Source organism: Corythoichthys intestinalis, chromosome 12 (genome assembly GCF_030265065.1).
Source record: "Corythoichthys intestinalis isolate RoL2023-P3 chromosome 12, ASM3026506v1, whole genome shotgun sequence".
NCBI classification, from domain to species: Eukaryota; Metazoa; Chordata; class Actinopteri; order Syngnathiformes; family Syngnathidae; genus Corythoichthys; species Corythoichthys intestinalis.
This window is the reverse complement of record NC_080406.1, coordinates 3,832,923-3,859,215: the sequence shown is the minus strand read 5'-3', so window position 1 is coordinate 3,859,215 and position 26,293 is coordinate 3,832,923. Positions and strand designations below refer to the sequence as shown.

Here is a 26,293-nt window from a genome sequence, read left to right as displayed (position 1 = left end):
CCTCCGTTATTGCCAACAAAGGGTACATAACAAAGTATTGAGATGAACTTTTGGTATTGACCAAATACTTATTTTCCACCATGATTCGCAAATAAATTATTTAAAAATCAAACAATGTAATTTTTTTCCCCACATTCTGTCTCTCATGGCTGAGGTTTAACCATGTTGACAATTACAGGCCTCTCTAATATTTTGAAGTGGGCAAACTTGCACAATTAGTGGTTGATTAAATACTTATTTGCACCGCTGTATTTTCGTAAATGTCATCGTTGACGAAAACAACACTGCTTAGAAGTACATTTTTCTCAAAAAGTTACGCAAGGAAATGTAACCGAGTAAATGCAACGACTTACTACCCACCCATGCTAATAGCAAAAAATGAATCCCCTCAAGGATTTTCATGTTGACAAAACAAAAACAGAAAACCCCAATTACAACAAAACTAGCTATTAAAATCCGCAAACGAAGCCCATACAAATAAACAGATGTGTTTCAAGGCTCTTCCATATTATGTGAACGTGTCATCTAGAGCGCGCTTGAGCCCCATCGTTGCTGACACAACAGCGACGTGGCTTCCAAGGTCATGAACTCGCGTGACCTGGGTTCGAGGGGTGGGACGGGCGGGGGTGGCAGGCTGTTGTCCGTGGCTTTCCCAAGAATAATAAGTAGGAAATCTTCACTTCCCAGACCTCCCAGTAACCCTCAGAGGGACAAGATTTACGAGGCCCAGCGTGAACTCTGCTGATTTGCTTTATGACAGGACTTCCACCCTGTGCCCAAGCGCTGTCATTAGCACCTCTAAACATAGCGGAGGGTGTCGTCGAGGGGCAGCTAGGCGGGGGTGAGTTTACTTTGCATTGACATGTCGTCTGCTGCTGTTTGATTGCGTCCCAACTCTCCTTAAAAGTTGTTAACTGAAATTTAGCGGACTCGCATGGCTGAACAGTTGACATTTAGTCAAATAGACACGTACGCGTGTGCACGCACACATGGCCGTGCACCGGCACTAGTGGAGACATGCACGGGTCACCTAGCAGGTCACGGCCCCCCTACTGGTCATCCCCTGCTGTAAGACTGCATTGATTATGTGCTTGTCTGATGGCACGCACTCAAGCATGTGCCTTTTTAGCATCAGCACATGCAGCATCGTGACACCTCTTTGAGTGTGTTTAGTGTGAACTTTTGAATTTTCTGAACTTTTGTTCACTATAAGTATTTTTATGCTTTCGTTAATGTACAGTAGTAGAAGGAACTCTTAAGTAGTAGGCATAGCTTAATGGCAAGGACGTACGTTTGGTCTCAACATTGGTAGGGACGATATAACAGAATAACCTGCATGTGCACTTTTTGCTGGGGACGGGACATTAATAGGACCTAACAGATTATTGAGCGTTCGTTTCAAAACTTGGTTTTCAAAAACTACTAAAATATTATGAAGTGCAAGTCCCTTTATTTAAAAAATTGGTAGCTATCCAAGAATGGGTCCACTTCTGGGGAACACCGGAGCACTCTTAGACTCAAAGTATGGCAATATAAAAGTCATTTGGGAAAAATTGAATGAAAAAAAAAGAAGATATCCAAGGACCGATCTGCATCTGAGGCATATGTAACCCATGAGCAAAAGAGCACAATAAAAATAAAAAATGAAAAGTGTACATAATTGTGTCATACATTTTGTGAAATATATTATTTCACATTTAATTTGAATTATTTTTTTGTTAAAGTAATGAAAAATAAATAAAATAAAACGATTGCAAACAATAATTCAGTTCCATTAGTTGCTCTAATGGCAGGAAGTCCCGCCCTCGTATGTTTCAGTAGGTAGCACCATACGTTGCAGAACACAATTGAGCGGCAACGCAGACAGACAGAGAGAACTACCTAACAGGCAAGTGAACACACAACCTGAAAAGCTTATCTACAGAAAAGAAAAACGTGAGTTTAAGTTACACATTGATATATTGTTGCAATTTATGATAAGCTAGGTACTATTCTCACAACAAGCGAGTTTTTTGTGCTTTGTATTATGTTTTACTCGGCGCTACTGTTAGCAAAAAGTCCGCGCTAACGTTAGCATAGCGTGCTAACATGCTACGTTGCCATTTTATCTATAGAGGAAGACCAACGCGTGGAGCGACAATACGCGGCCCAACTGTGTTCATAACACAGTGTGAGAGATCGGTGAGCATGTGGTTAAGCTCTTATTTTCACAGAAGGAATATGTTTTGGGGGTGGGGAAGAAAAAAAAAAGAGTGCTATATTGTTATGTGCATGTTACATGTAGGTTTCACTACCTCATTGAGTTAATGGAAGGTTTGAGGTTTCCTTAAATTTTACTTAAAGGAGAACATTTAAATGGAAAGTAGTTTAAATTTGTTAATTGTTTAAATATATGTACTGCATACTTTATTTCAATTTCAATTAATTTATGTGCAATGTGAATTTAGTTGAAAAGAAAAAGATGTATCTCATCATTGAGCTACAGATTTAAACTGAAACTCATAATGACGTACCGCACGCAGGCTATTTTTAGACCGTGACATCGTTTCGTAAAGCGGAAGTAAAGCCGAAGTGGGACACTATAGACCCGCCCTCGCATAGACACAACGCAATTAGTGCTACTTTTTGCCGGTAATCTTTCAAAAACGAACATGCCGATCACGCATTGCTTTTTTGGAACTTGTAGAAACAACTCTAGACATTACAGCCATGAAGGATGTTTTCTTTATACGTTTCCGGAAACCAAAAACTCGGGAGGAAAAAATGTGAAGACCGAATCAACTTGTGCGGACTTTAACACCAGCTCGGCGAATCCATTCACGTTTCACATGCAGCAAACATTATGTTGGGTTGGCATGGTCTTTCAGAGGACAAAGAGGTAAGCCATTTTTATATTTTTAACTTTTTTTTTTTTTTGCGTAACGTTGTGCCGTACTGCTTCTGTCTGACAACCTGAAAAGAATTACAATGGTATCTGACTGCCACTGTTACCGTTTCTGATATATATACTGTATATAAACAACTTTAGTAAGGCGGAAGTGTAAATAAATTATAGGATTAAGATGTGTTATCAATGAAAAAATTTAAAGTGTTCGTTGGCTGTCACTGAGTAGCATTTGCGATCGCTACTCAAAGCTAACTAAATTACCCCCAAGAACGGTAAGAGACGTAGAACAACCAGAGGATATATAAGAAAGACAGGGCTGATGGTAAAGGATAGCTTGTTGAAACAGGAGAATGTCATTGTCAGTCGCGTCGATAAAATAGCTAAAGCTATGCTTAGGTCGGCTCGTTTTTTTCGTCTTTTTCAGCCTTCGACATTAAAGCCATCTCTTTAACTGAACATTTTTATGTTCTTCCACATCTTTGCCAGTCAATTTGGCACCAGGCACATCATTTTCGGAGAGAATTGGTAGGTTTGGCTCTGTAAACATCTCCTTCGTACACGATTTCCATTCATTTCCTATTAGGGACAAACGGTGGCTTGTCCTTACTTAGCAACAGTAGCTAATGTCATGAATATTAATGAGCGGAAGTGATGTGTTGCTTGCGGTACGCCATTGATCTGACACTGTCAATTTACATGTCATGTTTTTTTTTTCCTTAGACCTTGTTTCAACTGGTCTTTGTTTCAGATTGGACATTAGACCAACTGTCTGGATTTTGATGGCGAGCTAATCACTTGGATCTAGATTGAGACAACCTGGATACCTCCTTGCTGCATTCTCTTGGTGTGGTAGGACAAAAAAAACTTGGAGCTAATACCTCATCATTCAGCATGACACTGTGCAGCATCAAATAAAAGTCCCTGCATCATCACCTTGGCCAATGCAGATTCTTGACTCTTGACACCTTGTCCATTGCAGATTCTTGACAAGGTGATGGCGCTGGAACTTTGGTTTGGTGCTGTTCCAGCGAGATTTACAAAGATGACTGCCTGAAGGAGACATCAAAATTCCCTCAGTCCTTGATGATATGGGGCTGCGTGTCAGGCAAATGCACTGTGGTTTAATCTTTAATAAATGCACAAGTTTACATTGAAATTTTAGACAGCTTTCTTACCCCTTCAATTGAAAATATGTCATTTCCAAGATGACAATGCATTATGCCACAGAGTTAAAACTGTTAAAGCATTCCTTGGAGAAAGACTCATCCAGTCAATGTCATGACCTGCAAATAGCCCAGATATCAACCCTATTGATAACCTATGGTGGAAATTAAAAAAAAAAAAAAAAAAAAAAAAAGGTCAACTGCAATCAAAGAGAGTTGGCACCAAATTAATGATGAATACTTATCAAGTCCATGCCTCAGAGACTGCAAACTGTCATAAAAGCCAGAGGTGGTGCTACTAAATACTTTAGATGTGTTTTGATTGTTATTTCTTAGTTTGCTTCTCATGATTCCATATCTTTTTTTCCTCAGAATGGAGTGATTCTATATATATTTCCCTGCACTTGCTCTATAAAATTAACATTTACTGACCACCACAATGTTTTTTATTCATTGCTAAAGAGTTGCACTTTTGAACTAATTCGTTATTTTTTCAAGCTTTTTATCTAAATTTGTTCTACATGAATAAATGTCTGAGTGAGTGCTTGTCTGAGACTGGTGATTCCATACTTTTTGCTAGGGGTTGTATAATGCAAGTTAGGTTTGTGGGGACGATTGCAACATCCTGAAAAGTTGGTAGTGTTATGTCCCTACCGTCCATATGCAAACCATGGCTAACTAATCTGCCTAAACATAAACGGAGAAAACATTGAAAGGGTAGACTCCACAAAATTTTTGGAAGTCCATATTGATGAGTGCCTTAATTTTAGAAAACATATTGATGATCTTACAAATAAACTGTCAAAATATGCTGCTCTTTTCTTTAAACTGAGACACTAGCTCCCACTCTCTGCACTTCTCATTTTGTATAAATCTTTATTTGAACCACACCTACAATACTGTAATGTCATATGGTGCAACACATATCCAACTTATTTAAAAAAGCTTGAAATACTACAGAAAAAAGTTATACGTGCCCTAACATGGTCTGAGTTTAATGCTCCAACTAAAATAATTTTTCACCTCAACCACCTCCTGAGGCTTAAAGACCACAACTATTACCAAAATGCTTGTGTAATCTATCAGATTATCTATAGACTAAACTATAAATTAGGTGACCTCATCCCAGTCTGTACTCCTCAACACACATATACTACAAGAAGAAAACATCAAATCACAGGGAAAAAACGAAGGCTAAAGTGTACAAGCTTTAGCATTGTGTGCAAAGGACCACAGATTTGGAATGAACTGGATGAAACACTTAAAATGTCACACTCCATCTCCATCTTTAAGAAAAAACTCAAAACTCACCTCCTGGCAATGTATGTGTATGTGCTGATTCTTTGAATAACACTACTGGTGTCTTATCAAATCCAATGTAACCAACATTTTTAAATTGTCCACAGTTTATTGTATGTGTGTATGTGTGTGTTGTCTAACTGGGCCCTGCTAAAAGCTTTGAATAGCTTCTTTGGAGTGTCCTATTCGCCCATCTTAACATGTGAACTGCTAGCGTATGATCATGTACTGTATTTGATGATGTGCGAATAAACAAACTGAAACTGAAAAAAAAAACAAAAAAACTGCACACTGAAGTAGAGGTGAGAACCTCTGGGTAGCTCGCGATACAAGACGATCTCACGATATGGGGGATACAACATCCACCCCGACTAACAACTAACTCTCTAAAGTTGATTTTATTTATTCATATTTTTAACTCATTGCATGCCAGTCATGGCAATAGACGTCCAATTCATTTAAACCGAGAAGACTGGTTGTGATTGCTCATGTTTCAGTGCCATTGACGGCGATAGACGGAATTGGCAGCCAATAAGTTCAATGAGTGCCCTGTAAAGGTTTTTTTTTTTTTTTTTTTTTTTTTTTAAATCATAATTCCTGCATGTTCCTTGTCAAAGTTTCTTTCTTACCGCATCCCTGCCCTAGAAATACCCCCCTTTCCCACCCAACCATTAAAATACACTTTCACGAGTGTAAGTGCAAGATAAAGAAGGTGAAAATGTTCACCGATGGATGGCAGATGGAAGCACAGAGGACTAAATTTGCTCTCAATAAACAAAGAAAGCCATTTAAAGATGTCTGTAAGCATTCAGGGAGCACTCCCGAGCGTGCTGTTTTTGTATGCAGATTCCCCTCGTCGGGATTCATTTATTCAAAGCGAGTTATCCCAGAGAGCGGCCTGTGAGACTAAAATAGTCGCAAACATTTGCAACGCTAATGCGTGTCAAGAGCGTGCCGTTTGTGCTCCCCCATGTTTGTGTAAGAACACGATCCAAGCGTTCCCTTTGGCTTTTTGGCCGAGGGAACGTCGTGCGCGCACATATACGCACACGCGCAGGAGCGCACCAATGCCCCTTGAAGGCTTCAATCGTCATCACGGGAAGGCCGCCAAGAATGTTTACCGCTGGCACCCACCCTACCAACCGGTTTGATCCCCTCCTTAAAAGCCAAAAAGCATGTGTAGAGTGAAACCTTCAAGTTTAAAAACAAGTTGTATTATTTGGATTTTTGCAACAAAAGTCCAATGTTAAAACACACACACACACACACTCATCCAAGCTAGTGTTAGAAGTAGTTTGCACCGATACTAGAATCAGGAGGAGCCTCGATACGACACTAAAATGCAAGAATAATGCACCGATTCCACGCAATCAGTGTTGTTTTTGTCAACAATGACAATAACGAAAATAGAAATACTATATACCGTATTGGCCCGAATATAAGACGTTTTTTTTGCATTGAAATTAGATTGCAAAAGTGGGGGTCGTCTTATATTCGCAGTCTAGACGTTATACCCATTCACGACGCAAGATGGCGCCAGATACCATTGAAGCAATGTTCTGTCATGACCAGGGGTCCCCAAACTACGGCCCGCCTCCACATTTGGTCCGGCCCCCTGAACTTTTTTTTTTTTTTTTCAATATTGTTGTCTATTCCCTGGCTTTTTTTTTTTTTTTTTTTTTTGTGAAGAACCCAGAGAGGGTTATTTGGTTATTATCTATTTAATTAAAAGTGTTATTATATTATTTTTTATTTTATTTACTTTTTTTCCGTGAAGAATCCAGAAAGCGTTATTTGATTGTGGCTATCTGAAAAACAATATTTTTTTTCCATTTAGGCATTCCTGCAATCGTCACACTTTTTCTGTTACAAACTGACCCCGGCCCCTCATCAGAGAAAGGAAAAGTTATGTGGCCCTAACAGGAAAAAGTTTGGGGACCCCTGGTCATGACAGATCTCAGCTAGTCTCAAGTTTAACCAGTTTGCATTATTTTATTGCAATGTTTTTCCTTATTCAGATTTGTTTCAAGACTACAGTTACAGTTAGACTTCACTTTGATTGTTAATGCAGTTATTGCAATTTTGTTGTTTAATCACAATAGATTGGTTTATTTTAGGCCTGTCAAAATTATCGCGTTAACGCGCGCTAATTAATTTTTTTAATGAATCACGTTAAAGTGACCCATTTAACGCACATGCCCGGCTCAAACAGATTAAAATGACAGCAGAGTGTCATTTCCACTTGTTATTTGTGTTTTTTGGTGTTTTTCCGCCCTCTGCTGGCGCTTGGGTGCAACTGATTTTATGGGTTTCAGGCTTCAGCACCATAATTATTATTGACATCAACAATGGCGAGCTACTAGTTTTTTTGATTGAAAATTTTACAAACTTTATTAAAATGAAAACATTAAGAGGGTTTTAATATATAATTTCTATAACTTTTACTAACATTTATCTTTTAAGAACTACAAGTAGGGCTGTCAAACGATTAAATTTTTTAATCGAGTTAATTACAGCTTAAAAATTAATTAATCGTAATTCAAACCATCTATAAAATATGCCATATTTCTTTAACAGAATGTTAATAATGTTAATGCCATCTTGTTGATTTATTGTTATAATAAACAAATACAGTACTTATGTACAGTATGTTGAATGTATACATCCGTCTTATGTCTTATCTTTCCATTCCAATAATAATTTACAAAAAAATATGGCATATTTTATAGATGGTTTGAATTGCGATTAATTACGATTAATTAATTTTTAAGCTGTGATTAACTCAATTAAAAATTGTAATCGTTTGACAGCCCTAGTTTATTTACATTTCAAAAACCAGAAGCCATACATTTACGCACTTTAGTCTACATATTTAAATTTTCAGATATTAAGATTTGAATGAGGCTAAATAACATGCTTTTGCATGCATTTGTTTCAGATGTACTGTAATTATGTATAAAAAATAATTTGGTGTTCAAAAAGTATTTTTTCAAACTTGAGTCTTGAAGAAAAGGGGGTCGTCTCATAATCAGGGCCTTCTTATATTCGGCCCAATACAGTATTATACGATAAATCATAGGCGGAGATTGAAGGGGGGCGGGGGGCAGTGCCCCCCACTAGCCTAAAAATATAGTTGTATATAATTGACTTTCCTATAAACTAATTTAAAGGGGAAGTTCAGAATTTTGGACATAAACTAAGACAATCTTTGAGTTAGCGGGGGTTTATTTAGTCGGTGGAGATGATTTTAACAAATTCCGTGCAGTTTGTTAGTCATTTGTTAGTTTTAGGGCCCCGGAGTGGGTATGCTAGCGCGAGTCAATGGTGCCTGCTTAGTAGAGCTGGGAATCTTTGGGCACCTAACGATTCGATTACGATTCAGAGGCTCCGATTCGATTATAAAACAATTATTGATGCACCCCCCTCTTTTTTTTAAATAAATGTTTTGTACATTAGTTCCAAAATTGTTCAAAAATCCTCTCAGGCTAAACCAAACTACTATTTCAGTATCAATTTAGCATATAACAGTAAACAAAAATAACAGTAAATACAATACTCCAGTCCCCATTCTGTATCAGCAGCTTTAAACAACAATCAATTAATTTAATGTTGTGAATCAACTGCTACAGTTGTTAGAATTGCTCCCGTTATTCCATAATTTCCCTTCTGTCTACTTTTTTCAAAGTTTTAAAACTATTTCATCATTGAAAGATAGATTCAAGACAAGATTTTGCCGATTCAGGAGTGTTTTAGAGAAAAAGTTAATTAGGTTCGCTACAACAGCCTTCTAGAGAAGTCACTGCTTTAGTACTGCTTTAAGACGGCGGCTGTTTACTAACGCCGGAAAGTCTGTCATTTCGCATCTCGGTTCAATAATACGTGTTCTAACACCGCCTTTGTCTGTCATTTTGCATCTAGTTCTACATATATATGAAATCTACTGTAGCCGTATGTTTGTAGCAACTAGCAACTGGGCGTTGTTTATAGCGGCTGTCGGCTCAATCAGGTATGATTGTTTTCTTTTTTTTTATCTAGCGGCATGAGTTGAACATGATATTTACTCTTGGTCCGTTCCTCATTGCGTCCCGCTGACCGCGCTAACTGTGTTTAACTTCCGTTTTACCTGGTATAATTCAATAATCGGAATTTGGATGTTTGTGAATTGTTCTCGAATCTTCCACGGCCGAATCGCGAATAATCTAAGAATCGGAAATTTCGCACGCCTCTACTGCTTAGCATACTAACAGCATATGCACACATTAGAATCACAGATGACCAATGCAATCAATAGTGTTGTCTATGTTTTCAGGATAAACTTACAAAAATTTACCATTGCATTTCAATAATTGTAGTATGAACAGCAACATTTGTAATCCAGCAGCTCTGCAGGGAACAGGCTGTCTAGGCAAGCAGGGCGTAGTGATATGACATTGGTTTGTTCACTGCTGCGAGCCGAAGCACTCCTCTCTATTGTGTTTGCATTACGCATCTAAAAAAAAAAAATAGTCCTGCTGAATGAAATGAATTACAGCAGTTTGGCGTGACATTGTCTTAACCGCATAGGTATTTCGAACAATGATCTAAATTTTGAATTTATTTGACTACAGTGGTATGAAAAAGTATCTGAACCTTTTGGAATTGCTCACATTTCTGCATAAAATCACCATCAAATGTGATCCGATCTTTGTCAAAATCACACAGATGTAAAAGCAGTGTCTGTTTTAACTAAAACCACCCAAACATTTATAGGTTTTCATATTTTACTGAGGATACCATGCAAACAATGATAGAAGGGAGGAGTAAAAAATAAATGAACCCTCTGCCTGAGGAGAATTAAAGAGCAATTGACACCAATTTTTACCAAACCATTTAAGTCAGGTGTGTGCCCAATCACTGATGAGTGGTTTAAAGCTGCCCTGTCCACCATAAAACACACACCTGGTAAGAATTGTCTTGATTGTATTGTCTGATGTGCATCATGGCTCGGTCAAAAGAGCTGTCTGAAGACCTACGATCAAGGATCGTTGATTTGTATAAAGCTGGGAAAGGATGCAAAACCATCTGTAAAAGGCTTGATGTTCATCAATCGACAGTCAAAGAAGTTGTCTACAAATGGAAAGAGTTTGGCACTGTTGCTTCTCTCCCAAGCAGTGGCTGTCCACCAACGATGGCGCCAAGAGTTCAGCGCAGAATACTCAGAGAGGTAGAAAAGAACCCAAGAGTGTCTGCTAAAGACTGACAGAAATATCTCTGTGCACACATCAACTATGTGTAAAACTATAGCTGCAAATGCTGTTCATGGGGGGGACTTCACAGAGGGAGTCCCTGCTGTCTAAAAAAAAACATTGTTGCTCGTTTAATGTTCACAAAAAGGCGCCTGGACATTCCACAGAAGTTTTGGCTAAATATTCTGTGGACTGACGAAACCAAAGTTAAATTGTTTGGGAGTAACACACAATGTCATGTGTGGAGGAAACATGGAACAGCTCACCAACATAAATACCTCATTCCCACCGTGAAGCATCATGGAGGGAGCATCATGATTTGGGGCTGTTTTGCTACCTCAGGGCCTGGACAACCTGCAGTCATTAATGGTAAAGGGTGTTATACTTGTATAGCGCTTTTCTACATCTCAGGGTACTCAAAGCGCTTTACACTACATTGCCATCTACCTACCTACAGCACCAGGAGCAATGCAGGGTTCAATATCTTGCTCAAGGATACTTAGGCGAGTTCATCAGGGTGGAGAATCGAATCCACAGCCTCTAGGTTGGGGGACAACTACTCCACCATAGATGAATGCGCCTGAGCAGGGACTTGAACCCTTGGACCTTCAGATTAAAAGTCTGATGCTCTACCGACTGAGCTACCTAGGCCCTATGGAAGAATGAATTCAAAAGTTTATCAGGATGTTTTGCAGGAAAACCTGAGGACATCTATCAGACAGTTGAAACTAAAAAAAAAAAAAAAAAAAGAATGGATGCTGCAACAAGACAATGATCCATAACATAGAAGTAAATCAACTTCAGAATGGATTCAGAAGAACAAAATACACGTTCTGGAATGCCCAAGTCATAGTCCAGACTTCAACCCCATTGAGATGCTGTGGCATAACCTAAACACAGCAATTCATGCCAGACATCCCAGGAATTTGACAGAACTACAGCAGTTTTGTAGAGAAGAATGGGCCAAGATTAGTGTTTTAGTGGTTTTAGTGAAAGCTGACAGTTTCTTCATCTGTGTGATTTTGACAAAGATCAGATCATATTTGATGCTGATTTATGCAGAAATGTGAGAAATTCCAAAAAGTTCAGATGCTTTTTCATACCACTTTATGATTTCACTCTATCAGCGCCGTAAGTCAACTTTCTCTTTGGTATACTTTATTTCCACAATGTATTGCAAATGTATGAGTTCGCTTTCTAAAAGTTTTGTGTACATTGTTACAATCAATTGCAATGCCACAACATTTGTGTACATTTGTGTGTTGTGGTTTGTGTACAGTATTACCGTCCGGTGAAAACCCAATAAGACCAATTTCTATAACAGTGAAAGCAAGTGAGCGCAAACATCGGTAGGTGACAATTTCTTAGCGGGGAGTTTAAAAGCACATTTTGTGAAGAACGGAAGATGGTGGCTACTCTAATTAAAGACCAGGGGAAAAAGTGTAATCTGTTGTGAACACCTGACAAGGGCGCCCGCAAATCAATACACAGCCTGCACTGCCAACATCATCATCATCATCACCGCTTTGATAAGAGCAATTGTAGGCGAACGAGTGAACAGTCTACCGGGTTACTTCTACCACAAAGCGAGACAAAGTCAGGGGAGATCAAATGCTCACATGTGATCTTTACTTCCAAATTGTGTGTACTCCGAGAATACCCAATTTAGTTTCATCTTGGAAATGGCTGTCACAGGTAGTGGCGAGCTTTGAAAAGTTCACTCATCAGTCAAAAGAAAATTGTTTTCAGACAATTTTTTTTTTTTGCCCCCTGTTTACACCGTTACAACTTACCAGATGATAAATACTGTAATTTTCGGACTATAAGCCACTACTTTTTTCCCTAATTTTGAATCCTGCGGCTTTTAGTCCAGTGTAGGCATGTACCGGTTTCACGGTTTACCGTGGTGTGAAAATGTCGCGGTTTCAAAAGCACTAAAATTTTCCGTCAGACCGTAGTACGGTATTCACTATTTTTCTTGTGTCAAAAATGCAGCCAGAAGCGGCTTGGCGCAGCAGCGCTCACCCCCTCCCGTTTGTTGCTGTGTGTGAAAGTGACGCTATCGGCTAGACAGCCAGCTAACCCAAAAACAAATACCGTATTTTTCGGACTATAAGTCGCGTTTTTTTTTTCATATTTTGGCTGGGGGTGTGACTTATACTCAGGAGCGACTTATGTGTGGAATTATTAACACATTATGATATAATTTCACATGTTATTTTGGTGTTTTGCAGTGACACTGATGGTTTTGTAAAGTTGTTAGCATGTTCTTATGCTATAGTTATCTGAATAACTCTTTATAGCTATGGCCACGTTCGCGTTCTGCCTTTGGCAGTGTATGTTCAATTGTATTAATGACTTTTTTATCTTGAAATGGATGCATTTAGTTTGTGGCGCTTTCACGCCCACGTGAGGGCGCACTGGCACTTGTTTACCTGACACGCCAGAAGAAGACGGACAGCTACGTAGCTCTGAGTGAGTGAGTGGGCGAGTTAGCTAGAGAGAGTAGACGGTTGCGAACCTACTTTCATTGTTTATGCTTTTAAATCATCTCTACAGAGGCAACGCCTGCGTGTATCATCTTTTCTGTTGTTTTTGTGTGTTTTCCACCCGCGATCGGACACTTAGAGCCAGTTGTGTGGTTGTTTGAACGATGTGCTAATGATAGCGAACGCATGCTAACCTGTTACTTATTACTAATACTACCTAATCATCATTTATTTACGTTGATGCGAACCTGTTTTTTATCGAGGACCAAATTGATTCAGCAAATTATACGGACGTCCAGCATTGTCTTTTGCGAGTTCGCTGTATAGCCAGGACAGGCCGTAGCGTAGGACCGTATATTCACATTTCGTTGTTAATGCACTGTACACTGTACATTTATTTAGCATGTTGTTCTCTATTGTATTTTTTTATATTAAATTGCCTTTCAAGATGACATGTCTATTCTATGTGTTGGATTTTATCAAGTAAATTTCCCCCAAAAATTCGACTTATACTCCGGTGCGACTTGTATATGGTTTTTTTTCTCTTCGTTGGGCATTTTATGGCTGGATCGACTTATACTCAGGAGAGACTTGTAGTCCGAAAAATACGGTACTCATAAGGTGTACTGTTCTTCAATTTATTGAGCTCTCAAATCGTGGTGTCTAATATACAAAATGAATACATTTAAAATGTTGTACAATTAGATTTTTCTATGTGAGTTGCTTCAACAGATTAGCCCCATGGAAAAAGTTCACCAAAAACAAAACACACATTTTCCTTTCAAATTCAGTATACAAACTAACTAAAAGCTTACAAAGATGAATGTTAGCCTAGGCTTAGCTCGGAGAGCAACTTCGTTGAGTGTTACAGCCGCAGAGTGATAGAGGAAGTCGGCGTGATGTCACGATGACGTCACCTCGCTTAGCAACGGGTCACCATTTTGCGAAGGGGGAACGCGCAGCTAAACATTCCATTGACAAACGTCTGAAATTCATATATTTCAGGTGTGTTTTGCATCTTTTTTCCTAAAAACGTCTTAAACATGGCTTACTATTACCAGAAGTCACTGCCGACAGACGCGAGGAGGCGGTACAATTTAAAATTACCGTGTATTGGCTTGGAAATTTGCCCTCACAAACTTGCAGCTGATAGCTGGATGAACAATCAAAAGGAATGGCCTGCAGTGGAGTTCGGAAACATCTACAACTACCTCATAAAGTCACTCAGTAAGTTGACCTTTATCAATTCTAGGCGACAAGTACTCACTATTTTTATTTTTATTTAGTTTTTTAAAACCTTTTCATTGCCTTTAAGATACTTTTTGCACGTATTACCATCTAATCCTTTTAACCATTGTTTTTTTTGGGTTAGCTTTGAAGCAGTTGACCACATTAGTCACGTAGCGTATATAAACCGTCCTTATTTGAAATAACTACATTTAGGTATTTTCTTAAGGCAGTTTTTAGTACGTTCTGCCTGTATGCATCTAAAACAAAACAAGTTTGGAGCGCACGATAGTACTTTGGGTGTCAAATTCGACTCATGTAGGGACGTTTCGCCGATGTAGCACATTTTGGCAGAACACGGTAATTCAGCTCCAAGCGTTATTTAATTATTTAAGTTATGGTAATAATAACAACTGCCTAGTCTATTGAATCGTAGCAGCTAATTGGGGCTGCGTTAACCGAATATTTTCCGTCGTTGACCGGTTTTTTAAAACGGTGACGGAAAAAAACTGAAGTCCGTCCGTCATTTTGACAGGTTGCAATTCACACCCCAGACCACAGGGTGGCGAGTGAGCATATTAATTAGCTATTGTCTCTCTTAATGCATGACGTCGTTGGCTCTTCTGTCAGAATATTGTAGCGTCACCGGGGTCTGGCGGCGGCACCGTGATTGACACATCAACACGAGGTTCTTATTGGTGCACCTGGTGTGCCAGCGCGTCATCCAATTGGTGGACTAGATTGCCGCCTGTGTATAGACCCCAATCACATGACGTCACAACTCCGCCCCCCTGACTGGAGCCGCCATATTTTCCGTCAGCTCGTCGTGTTTGCACATTACCGCTACGTACATGCCTCCTATTACGGCGTGTTTTTCTGCTCGTTAACATCAATAATCAAAATGGTGAAGGCGTGTGTGGCGGTTGGTTGCAGTAACAGAGAAGATAGACGGAGAGTATTCTGAGAGAAGAGGAGAGCAAGATGGACTGCTGTAATTCGACAAGAAATCTGGGCACCAAACGATCACCACAGACTATGTAGTAGTCATTTTATATCTGGTAAGATGCATTTAATATATATTTAGAAGATTTTGGGCTGACAACCACAATTAAGATCATTGTGTGACGTTGGTGATTGGGGTCTATATAGTTGCCTCTTTTTCTTTGGGGGCGGAGTTGTTGTTTTGTTGGTGGTGTTGGCGGTAAGCAGAGTAAAAAGAGGGTGAAAAATACCACGACTTCGTGTCTAATTTCTCGCTGCCAAGCAAGCGTTACAATATTAATTAAAAATGAATGAAAACTAAATACTATTGAATATGTCATCATTATCATTTTCAAAATTTAAGTGACGGGTAAAAATAGATTATGACCGGATTTTTATGACCCTGTCAGTCAAAATGACAGACAACGAAAATGTCTAGCGCAACCTCTGCTCACCAGTAATAAAATGTCGGCTGCAAACGGAAATGTGCCTGGATTTAGGCTCCCACAGGCGAGAATAGTCCACGGAACTGTCTTTTTACTGTTCCTCGATTAATTGCTTTCAGCCATTTGTTTCTCCTTTTCTTCTCGCGAGGAAGAATGAAGAACTTCAAATGCGGCTCGGAACTCTTCCTTGTATGACAACCCGCAACACGGCAACTTTTAGCCATTGCGACGGAAAAAAGACGGCAAATAAGACGAAAGTTCAATGCGTTTGTATTACAAGTGACTCGTCTTGTGCCCCATTGTCAATATGGCGACGCTTTCTTGTGGCTGGTGACGTCATTAAATGCCCGGATCTCCGACTGCCTCTATTCGCTTGAATGAAGGGGGAAAAGTGATAGCGTCAAAGATCGCTAATTGCGAAAGATGATCTTGCCCTAAGCACAAATCCACATTCGCTGGATTAAGGAGGGGTCTCACTCCTCACTTATTTTATTTTATTTTATTTTTTTTTTTTTTGATGAGACCTTTCCACAACAATATTGACATTTTAACTAACTTATACATTTTTAACTAACTTATGAATTCTTTATGTTCTTTTTAACACAAAGGCATGACATCATGTAGACTAGAGTTGACACAGTTGCTGAAAATGGCGAAACTTCACTTAAGCTTTTCCAAAAAGTCATGCAGTATAAATTTTTAAAATTTTATTCAGAAGTGTTTTTACTTTTTTATAGAAATTATTATGTTCTTGAGCAACTTGAGCTTTGGCTGTGAGTATAGTCTATAAGTTATGTTTATTTTAATTTTATATAAAATATTGTTTTTTATTGATAATTTATTCATTATAACAATATATTCATGTTCCAATTTGCAACTATGGTCTGAAAAAAAAAAAAAAATCCTGTTCAATGGAAAAAAGTTTTTTTTTTTAACCCATACATCTCAAAACTTTTTGGAGCTATAATTGCAATACCGTGACGCCTTGAAACCGCGGTATTTTTGCTCTTGGTTATCGTTCCGTCAAAATCTCATACTGGCACATGCCTAGTCCAGTGAGGCTTATTTGTTGATTTATTTGGGTTAATAGCTAACACTTTATTTGACAGCGGCGTTATTAGACTGCTATAAAACTGTCATAATTATGACATGACATTATCATGGGCATCAATGAATGCAGATGTCATTAACTCATTTGCTCCCAAAAACGTATAAATACGTTCTATTTTTTAATTGTTTCAGTGTTTCCCAAAAATGCATTTGTATGTTTTTTTTTTTTTTTGACAAGAGGCATCTCTAGGTTCTGTTGCACCTAAACTGCAATGCACAATGCTCAAAACTCATTTTAAAGCAATAAAACTGGCCGCTGGAGGGCAGTAGCACATTTTGTAAGAACTCATCTCGGAGATGAGAAGAAGGAAGTGAAGAAAAATAGTCAGGAAACAGAAGTTGGAGGATCTTGTCAAGGCGCGTGAGAATTTGAAAAAATGTGGAGAAAAATCGGGGGGAAAAAAGGCTAACGACACTGGAGGAGTGTTTTGAAAAGAAAACGAAACCATCGTCAAAGAAGGATTAAAAAAAATCTTATCTTGATGAGACAGACGGTGATGGCCACAACAGCGTCAGGTTCCACACGTGTTCTGGGGAGCTTACGTTGCGTGACTCCTTAGCCCGAGGTTGAAACCAACGATGAAGATGATGAAAAAAGTGAGACCGATCTTGATCCGGACTCATCAGATTACTAGGAGCTACCTCATTCAACCGGGAGCTGCCGAGACCTTCCCCGCTGTTATGTGCGCAAATAGTTCAACAGTTCAATAGTTTAGTTATGTGTAAATAAATTGTTACTTTGCGATCAAAAGCGCTATTTGTCTTGTTGTTTTGTTATTTTGCAGAATGAAAACATTCAGATGTTTGGGATGTCACAAAAGCGAAAAATAGCTGTGTTAAAGTTATGTTTGAAATGTAGTTACAAAAAGCTCAATTTCTCTGTTTTTTCATCAGAAATTGGAAAATTGCTCAAACTAAGCTATTTTCTAATGCTGATTTCTAAAAAAAAAAATGGAAAAAGATATGAACTTTTTTTCTGCTAAAAGAAGAGAGTCTAATCTTTCTTTTGGTGGGTTCCATGTTTATATATTAATAGAACATAATTTTCTGTGGGCCTTGCAAAATCAGTCAAAATCCAGTAAAACGGCCGGGAGCGAATGGCCTTGCTCCGGTGAAAATGGCTGAGATAATTTGGCCGGATGACCCAAAATGATGTCTGTCATAAGCATTCATTAATGCTCACGGCAGTGTCATGTCATAAATATGATGGTCTTATGACAGTCTTATGGCACCACTGTCAAATAAAGTGTTACCAAATTCCATAACTAGCCATTAAAGTGGGTACGACAGGATATATAAAAAGTCCTAAATAGCATTATTATGTGAATTAGAATCATATTTTAAGAAGATTAGACTATATACGACAATTTGGCAAAGCGCAGATTACGTGAAATTAGCCTTTTAATCCGCCGTTTAGCCACGCCTACCATTATAGGATGATGACATCGGCAGACTGGACTCCGGCGTCGTAAAGTCGAAATCGCATAAGTCGAGCACATCGTAACCCTGGGACTACCTGTATCAGTTCCAGTATGATTTCAGATCAGATTCATTCACTAATCGGTCAATTAGGGCTTGAAAATTGGGGTGAAATCTTTTCATAAATTTCCCAAATGATGGCAGTTTAGAAGCAATTATTGTTGGTTGTGTAGTTTCTCGAAACAAGAATATACATGAACATTTTACGAAAATCAGACTAACAAATACAATGCAGAAGAAGGAACTGCTAAAATGCTACAGTCGTAATCGTGGCCGTTTTCATCCACATTGGAAAAGGCCTGATTCAGACTGTGTTAGATCAGCTTTCAATGCATGTTTACTACAAGCAATCTTTTCATCGCTGCGCCTTCCTCGCCTTTGTCAACCACCCTCATCAATTATCATGGTGATTAACACAAGCGGCAAACAGTTTGGAGGTCTTATGCCACACAATTAACATCTCCCGCCGTCAAAAACAGAAACATTGGCTGCTCTCTCTGCCTTCCTGGAAGTGTTTAGCCAGTTAACGCGTGTGCTCTGGGATGCGACCGGCTCGTCATTGTGCTACGACGTCGTCACATTAATCTAATTAAACGCTGCTGAAAATGAGCCTAGGCCTGCTATCCGTGTCGCCCCTCGAATTAACTCCCCCTGCAAAGTAGGAGCGGAGAAGACAATATGGCTGCTGAAAAAGCGCCATTCTCTAAAGTTGTCATTGACTTCACGTTTCGCACCTCTTCCATCGTTCCAGCTTGTCTAATTAGGAGCGCGTCGGCGTCATCTTGGTGTAAATAGAGCTGTAGGGACCTGTCATATGAGCGGTGGCGGGGAGAGACGCATCTTTGCCACGCCGAGGGATGAGATGATCGGTCGTGATTGACAGCTACCTCGAGACCGGCCTGATGGAGTTGTCAAAGCGTTGCGCTCACGGCAGATGTCGTTTGCCGCGCCGTGTTGCACAAGCGCACCAGCAAGGATCAGGAGGGGTTTTTTTTCGTTCAAAGCATCAGATTACAGATCTGATTTTTGTTTCCATCTGTAGACTGCTGTTACAGAAATGAATGCTGTATGATTCCTCACAACTGTGAAAAGTGCACCTGGAGCAGATACCGTACGTACTTTATACTCACTGCAGAGGCTTGGTGGTGCCCGAGTACCAAATGGTGCAAGTAGCGGCGGGAGCCCATGGTGTTCCCAGGCCAGCCCAGAGACATAATTTCTTCTGCATGGCCTGGGTTTTCCCCGGGGCCTCCAGCCGGTAGGACATGCCCGGAACACCTCTCCATGGAGGCGTCCAGGAGGCATCCGAACCCAGATTCCCGAGCGCCTCAGCTGCCTCCTCTCAACGCTGAGTGGTATTGGCTCAACCCTGAGTCCCTCCCAGATGACAGAGTGTCTCACCCTATCTGTAACAGAGAGCCTGGACACCCTCCGGTGGAAACTCATTTCTACTGCTGTATCCGGAATCTTGTTCTTTCAGTCACGATCCACAGCTCATGACCAAGAGTGAGGGTAGGAACGTCGATTAACTGGTAAATCGAGAGCTTTGCCTTTTGGCGCAGCTCCTTTTCACCCACAACGAACCGGTACAGAGTCCGCATCACTGCAGACACTGCACAGATCCGCCTATCGATCTCCCGCTCACTCCTACACTCACTCGTAAACAAGACCCCGAGATACTGAAACTCCTGCATTTGAGGAAAGATCTCACCCTCAACCTGAAGAGGGCATGCCACCCTTTTCCGACTGAGAACCATGGTCTTGGATTTGTAGGTGCTGATCCTATACACCACCACTTCACACTTGGCTACAAAACGCTCCAGTGAGAGTTGGAGATCACGGCTTGATTAAGCCAACAGCACCACATCATCCGCAAAAAACAGAGATGCAATGCAGAGGGCACCAAACCAGACCCTTTCAACTTCTTGGCTGCACCTAGAAATTCTGTCAATAAAAGTTATGAACAGAATCAGTGACAAAGGGCAACCTTGGCAGAGTCCAAACCTCACTGGGAACGAAAGACTAACTGCCGGCAATGCGGACCCAACTCTGACACCAGTCGTACAGGGACCGAACAGTCCTTACCAAGAGACTCGGTACCCCGTACTCCCGAAGCACCCCCCACAGGACTTCCCGAGGGGCACAGCTGAATGCCTTCTTCAAATCCACAAAACAAATGGAGACCATTGGACAAACTCCTGTGTAGGATCCTGCTGAGAGTGTAGAGCTGGACCACTGTTCCACGGCTAGGACGAAAACCCCACTGCTCCTCCTGAATCTAAGATTAGACCTCCCGACAGACCCTCCTCTCCAGCACCCCTGAATAGACTTTACCAGGGAGGCTAAGGAGTGTCATTTCACTATAGTTGGAACACACCCTCTAGTCCCCTTTCTTAAAAAGGGGGACCACCACCTTGGTGTGCCAATCCAGTGGCACTGTCCCAGATGTCCATGCAACGAATATAATTTACAAGCAATGCTTTGTCAAAGCATAAATAAAGCAAGCAATGGCTGCCAATTAGCTCGTCTTTTAGCGCTTCGTGTTTGCTATGAGCTCGAGTAGTCACTAGATAACATCTGTAAAATGAGCCAGAACCGAACAAAGTAGGTACACTTTGGCGCCACTAGGGGGTTTACAAAGCATTACAAATAAAGACAGGCAATCAGAGGACATGGGATTAAAGCGATCATGTTTCAACGTCCAATCGAATTTGAGTGGGGGGTTGGCTGTGATCAAACACTCCCTGCTAGCCCTCCTAGTCAGAGTGGAATGGAAATCAATCGCCATTAACAGCAGCCAGTGAGCTCATACTAATCCCGGACGGAAAGACTTGTAGATTTTCAAAGATAAATGTTAGTAGAGTTACAATAATTTGATATTCAAACCCCTCTTAATGCTTTTGTCTTTATAAAATTTGAAAAATTAGTATAACTAGTAAGTCACCATTGTTGTTGATGACGCAAAGCACGCTGGCTGCCTCAGCGGCCAGCGCTGCCACAGTGTCACTCGCTAGCTACATGTCGTCGGTTCCGCCCTTCCAATTTGAACCCGAGCGGAAAAGTGATGAGAGGCTCAGCAATGTCGATCCATTAGGTTGGAATAAGTCAACTTCTTTTTTTTTTTTTTTAAACCTGAGGAAAAACCGCGTCGAGAGGCAGACAAAAAAAAACAAAAAAAAGAAGCAATGATGCAACTAGCAACGAAGGAATATGCAAATTGTCAAACGGCAGCAAGTCAATATCTTGGCAAGCCGCCTAGGATCGGTTTAAAGACACTGCTGATGAGCTGGAATTGGATGCCGGTATGACGTTGGGATATTATCTCAGTCATGTAACAAAACAATCTACCTGCAGCAAAATGTGACACAATCATGCCAGTCATCATACTAGCTTCGTTTACTAGCTAGCATTGCTTTCTCCCAGTCCAGCCCAACCGCTTCATCACCCCCAGCGTGCATTGCGCGTGTAAAACATGACGCCCTCCATAGGTCAAACCATGTCCTAAGTATTATAGATTTTTAAATTAATGGCAATATGTGTCTCTAATAACATATTTTAGTAAAAGAGAAGAATTGTGGTTTATTAGAGCCTGCAAGTCTTTTAAGTCCGAGGTCCCCTTTAGCTGTCCAGGGTGTTCCATACAACAAGGGTGCCATCGTGATGTGGGAAAGCTACGACGATCCCGCATGTGGGAACTCTGTGGGAAAACTATCTAGTTTCTCACTTGCACCATCAGAGCAGGCTCTTCATTTGGACAAGGTAGATTGTGTTACTGGCAGGACAAGAGAAAAAGAGTTCCCGTGAAAATCTACACTTTGTTTCAGTCCTAGTCGTGTTTTATCACACGTGTCCAATGCGAGTCAGCGGGGTGCATTTGTTTATAGATTCCTTTCCCACCGTCGGAAGATGTAAGAGGATGCGTGTCAAAAAACATGAACGTACGCTCTGTGATTACTATTTTTAATGACAACGTTCTGGTACAGGGATGTGTGCACCCTGGGGTTGCGTGTAGTCAAAATTGAGGTTTACATTTTTTTTCCCGTCCTTGTATGTTTTGTTCATGATTAAATGTGATTTTGTGGGGAGGGTGGTGTGTGTGGTTAACTATGTCTGTCAGCATTTTGAATGAGTTGCACACATACACAACTACAGAAGGGTAACCCATTTAAAAGGAGATCATTACAATAAAACAACTTTGGTTACTTAAAGGGATCCTCTATTTTTAAGACAAGTAATTCTTAAAAGATAGATGTTAGTATGAGTTATAATGATTTGATATTAAAATCCCTCTTAATGTTTTTGTTTTAATAAAGTTTGTAAAATTATTTTAAGTGATAGGTCGCCATTCTTGTTACATCGCAGTGCGTGACGTCACTGATCCCGTTGCCGAAATTCCAGCGTGTCACTTGTTAGCTTTCCCAACATGTCGTCAGTTCTACACTTCCTATTTGAACCGGATCTGAAAAGTGAAGAGCAGGACAGCACTGTCGGTCGTTCACAAGACGAGCATCAGGGAAAAATGCGTGCATTAAATACCTGATAAGACAAAAGTTGGGCAAAACTGGTGATGCGAGAGAGTCCTGTTGGGAAGTCTGGTTGGGAGCGAGAGTGTATGCTGTCCGGTTTTATTAGCAGATATTCAAGGTAAGCATATTGCGTTTTCAAACTTATCCCAATATAATTATGTAGATTGTTAGCATCCAGAGCTGTTGTGTGCTTTACATACAGTACAGGCTAAAGAGCACACCTTGTGTAATCCATGTCTTGTACATTGTAACGCGTGGTAGCTAGGATATGTGTATAAAAGTACCAAAAAGGGGAGAAGCTTCCACTATCAACATTTATTCACAAAAAATAATATTTCCACCTTGACCACTCTTCACTCGGGAGCTCAGCAGTACGCAAACACGCATTCCCTGATGAACTCCAACATTGTTGTGAGGTCCACGTCAGAGTCACTGTCGTCACTGTAGCGTGCCATAGTGCTTTAATTGTTTAGTATGATTTGGGGAAAACTCCCACGAAGAATAGTCGATATAAAAGATAGTAATAGTAATCCAAATCCGCGTTTTTTAATCACTCGAAGATCCAGGAATTAGACCGATCCCACGGCAATGTCGCAGCCGCGTCGGGCCGTCCATTCCACAAAATAGACTGATCCGAAAAGCTGCTGTTTGGGACCGACAAATCAAAAAAATTGGACAGATCCGAAACCAATATTGTAGACGCGGTGGGACCGTCGGATCCAGAAAATAGACAGATCCCTTACTTGACTGCAGATCCAGGAAAAATGTTCGGGCGCCAGTTGTAACGCGTGGTGGGTAGGATAGGTGCATACAGGGACCAAAAAGGGGGAGAAGCTTCCACTTATGCACATTTATTCACTAAAAATAATAATTCCACCTTGACCATTCACTCCACTCCCCTTGTTTCCATTTGACTGGAAATTGCATCCAAAAGCAGCACATCGTGGCATTTTACTTTGCGAGTTTAGGCAGCAATAAGCAATTGTTGAACACGCAAGATACCAATGACGTCATCACTGCGAGCCCGCAAACCATGGCGCCAACTAACGGTCAAAATATGGACTAAATATTATAAAATATTGCCATTGATTTAACATTTTATGTGTTTCTATATACATATATACAGGTCTTCAGACAGCTCTTTTGACCGCGCCGCCATGATGCACAACAGACAACGCTTCTCATCAAGGCAATTCTTACCAGGTGTGTGTTTTATAGTGGGCAGGGCAACTTTAAGCCACACATCAGTGATTGGGCACACACCTGACTTAAATTGTGGTGAAAATTAGTTCAATTGCTCTTTAAATCTCCTTCGGCAGAGGGTTCACTGACTTATTTTCCCCCTTTTGTCATTGTTTGCATACTATCCTCATTAAAATATGAAAACCTATCAAGGTTTGGGTGGTTTTAGTTAAAGCAGACACTCTTTTTACATCTGTGTGATTTTGACAAAGATCAGATCACATTTGATATTGATTTAGTGCAGAAACGTGAGAAATTCCAAAAGGTTCAGATACTTTTTCATACCCCTATATATACAGTATATATATAAATCGTTATTTTCTAAGTAGTCAAACGATTAAAAATTTTAATCGAGTTAATCACAGCTTAAAAATTAATCGTAATTAATCGCAATTCAAACCATCTCTAAAATATGCCATATTTTTCTGTACATTATTGTTGGAATGGAAAGATGAGACACAAGATGGATATATACATTCAACATACAGTACATAAGTACTGTATTTGTTTATTATATCAATAAATCAACAAGATGGCATTAACATTATTAACATTCTCTTAAAGCGATCCATGGATAGAAAGACTTGTAGTTCTTAAAAGATAAATGTTAGTAGACGTTATAGAAATTGTATATTAAAACCCCTCTTAATGTTTTCGTTTTATTAAAATTTGAAAAATGTTCAGTCAAAAAATAAACTAGTAGCTCGCCATTGTTGATGTCAATAATTACACCATGCTCACTCATGGTACTAACCCATAAAATCAGTTCGACCCAAGCGCCAGCAGAGGGCGCCAAACACCAAAAAACAAGTAACAATCGGACATTACACTGTACTGTCATTTTAGTCTGTTTGAGCGGGGCATGTGCGTTAATTGCGTCAAATATTTTAACGTGATTAATTTTTTAAAAAAATAATTACCGCCCGTTAACGCGATAATTTTTACAGCCCTAAAAAAAACATTGAATAAATATTGAAATACAGAAATGAAGTGGCATTTGTCCAAAGAGTGTGCCCTCTAGTGGAGAAAACATGTTTCCTAAAACTACAGAGATCTCCGGTTTTCCGTGGTCAATTGGTGACAAATAAAAACTGCTAGAGAGGTTAAAATCAGCGTTTTCTAGTCATGTTGACAGCAGCACTCTGTCAAATACTTCTTTTTCTTTTTAAACGCCGCTTAATAGACGCCACGTGACTGAACAGGCCGCATGTCAGGTTTTCCAGTGTGCTTCTTAATGCGAACCACAACTAGACAAAAACATTTTTGATGCTTGACAAAAGGATCCATTCCTGAATATTACATTTATTATGAAAATAACAGCTGTGCGAGTGATGCAGAGTCATCATTTTTGCGCAGCGACAACAAATGCACAATAACATAACATACATAAGTTATGCAGTAAATAAAATGAAAATCTGACTAAGTATTGTAATCAGCACTTACACTGCCCTCCATAATTATTGGCACCCCTGAAAAAGATGTGTTTTTTAGCTTCTAATATATATTTTTTTAATTCAAATAATATGGGACCTTAATGGAAAAAAGAGAAAAATCCAACCTTCAATACAAGTGCATTCATTCAGTGGGGGAAAAATCCCACATAAAGAAAAAATGAATTGACATACAATAATGTGTGTCACAATTATTAGCACCCCTGGTGTTAATACTTTGTACAACCCCCTTTTGCCAACAAAACAAGGCCTGGGGACTGAGACAGCCATGGGAGGAGCTTGATTTTGTGTCTGGTGAACTATTTCTGTGTAGATTTGGCCATATGTTTAGGGTCATTGTCTTTCTGAAAGACCAAATGACGACCCATCTTCAGCTTTCGGGCATAGGGCAACAGATTTTGATTCAAAATGTCCTGGTATTTCAAAGCATTCATGATGCCATGCACCCTAACAAGGTTCCCAGGGCCTTTGGAAGCGAAACAGCATCACTGACCCACCCCCATACTTCACAGTGGGTATGAGGTGGTTTTCAGCTTGCGCATTTTTCGTGGCACGCCAGACCCACTTAGAGTGTTGTTGCCAAAAAGCTCAATCTTGGTTCCACACGGTCCCAGGCTTCAACTGGGACTGTGTGCTTTGGTCAGATGAGACCAAGATTGAGCTTGTGGGTCTGGCGTGCCACAAAAGATGCGCATGCTGAAAAGCACCTCATACCCACTGTGAAGTATGGTGGTGGGTCAGTGATGCTGTGGGGCTGTTTCCCTTCCA

General features: G+C 40.1%; 1 long non-coding RNA gene and 1 other non-coding gene across 3 annotated transcripts; one reads left to right on the top strand and one right to left on the bottom strand.

Moving 5' to 3' along the window:
• The first annotated feature begins 1,854 nt into the window (after nt 1-1,854).
• LOC130927589 (uncharacterized) lies at nt 1,855-24,053 on the top strand. 2 transcript variants are annotated; one of them, XR_009066454.1, is made up of 4 exons: nt 1,855-1,935; nt 2,115-2,181; nt 3,636-3,736; nt 3,867-3,948. It is a non-coding gene; the product is annotated as an uncharacterized LOC130927589 (long non-coding RNA). The 2 variants fall into 2 exon arrangements; XR_009066455.1 differs by lacking the exons at nt 3,636-3,736; nt 3,867-3,948 and adding an exon at nt 23,959-24,053.
• Nucleotides 11,152-11,225, bottom strand: trnak-uuu (transfer RNA lysine (anticodon UUU)). Its single transcript has one exon. It is a non-coding gene; the product is annotated as a tRNA-Lys (tRNA).
• Nucleotides 24,054-26,293: the final 2,240 nt, after the last annotated feature.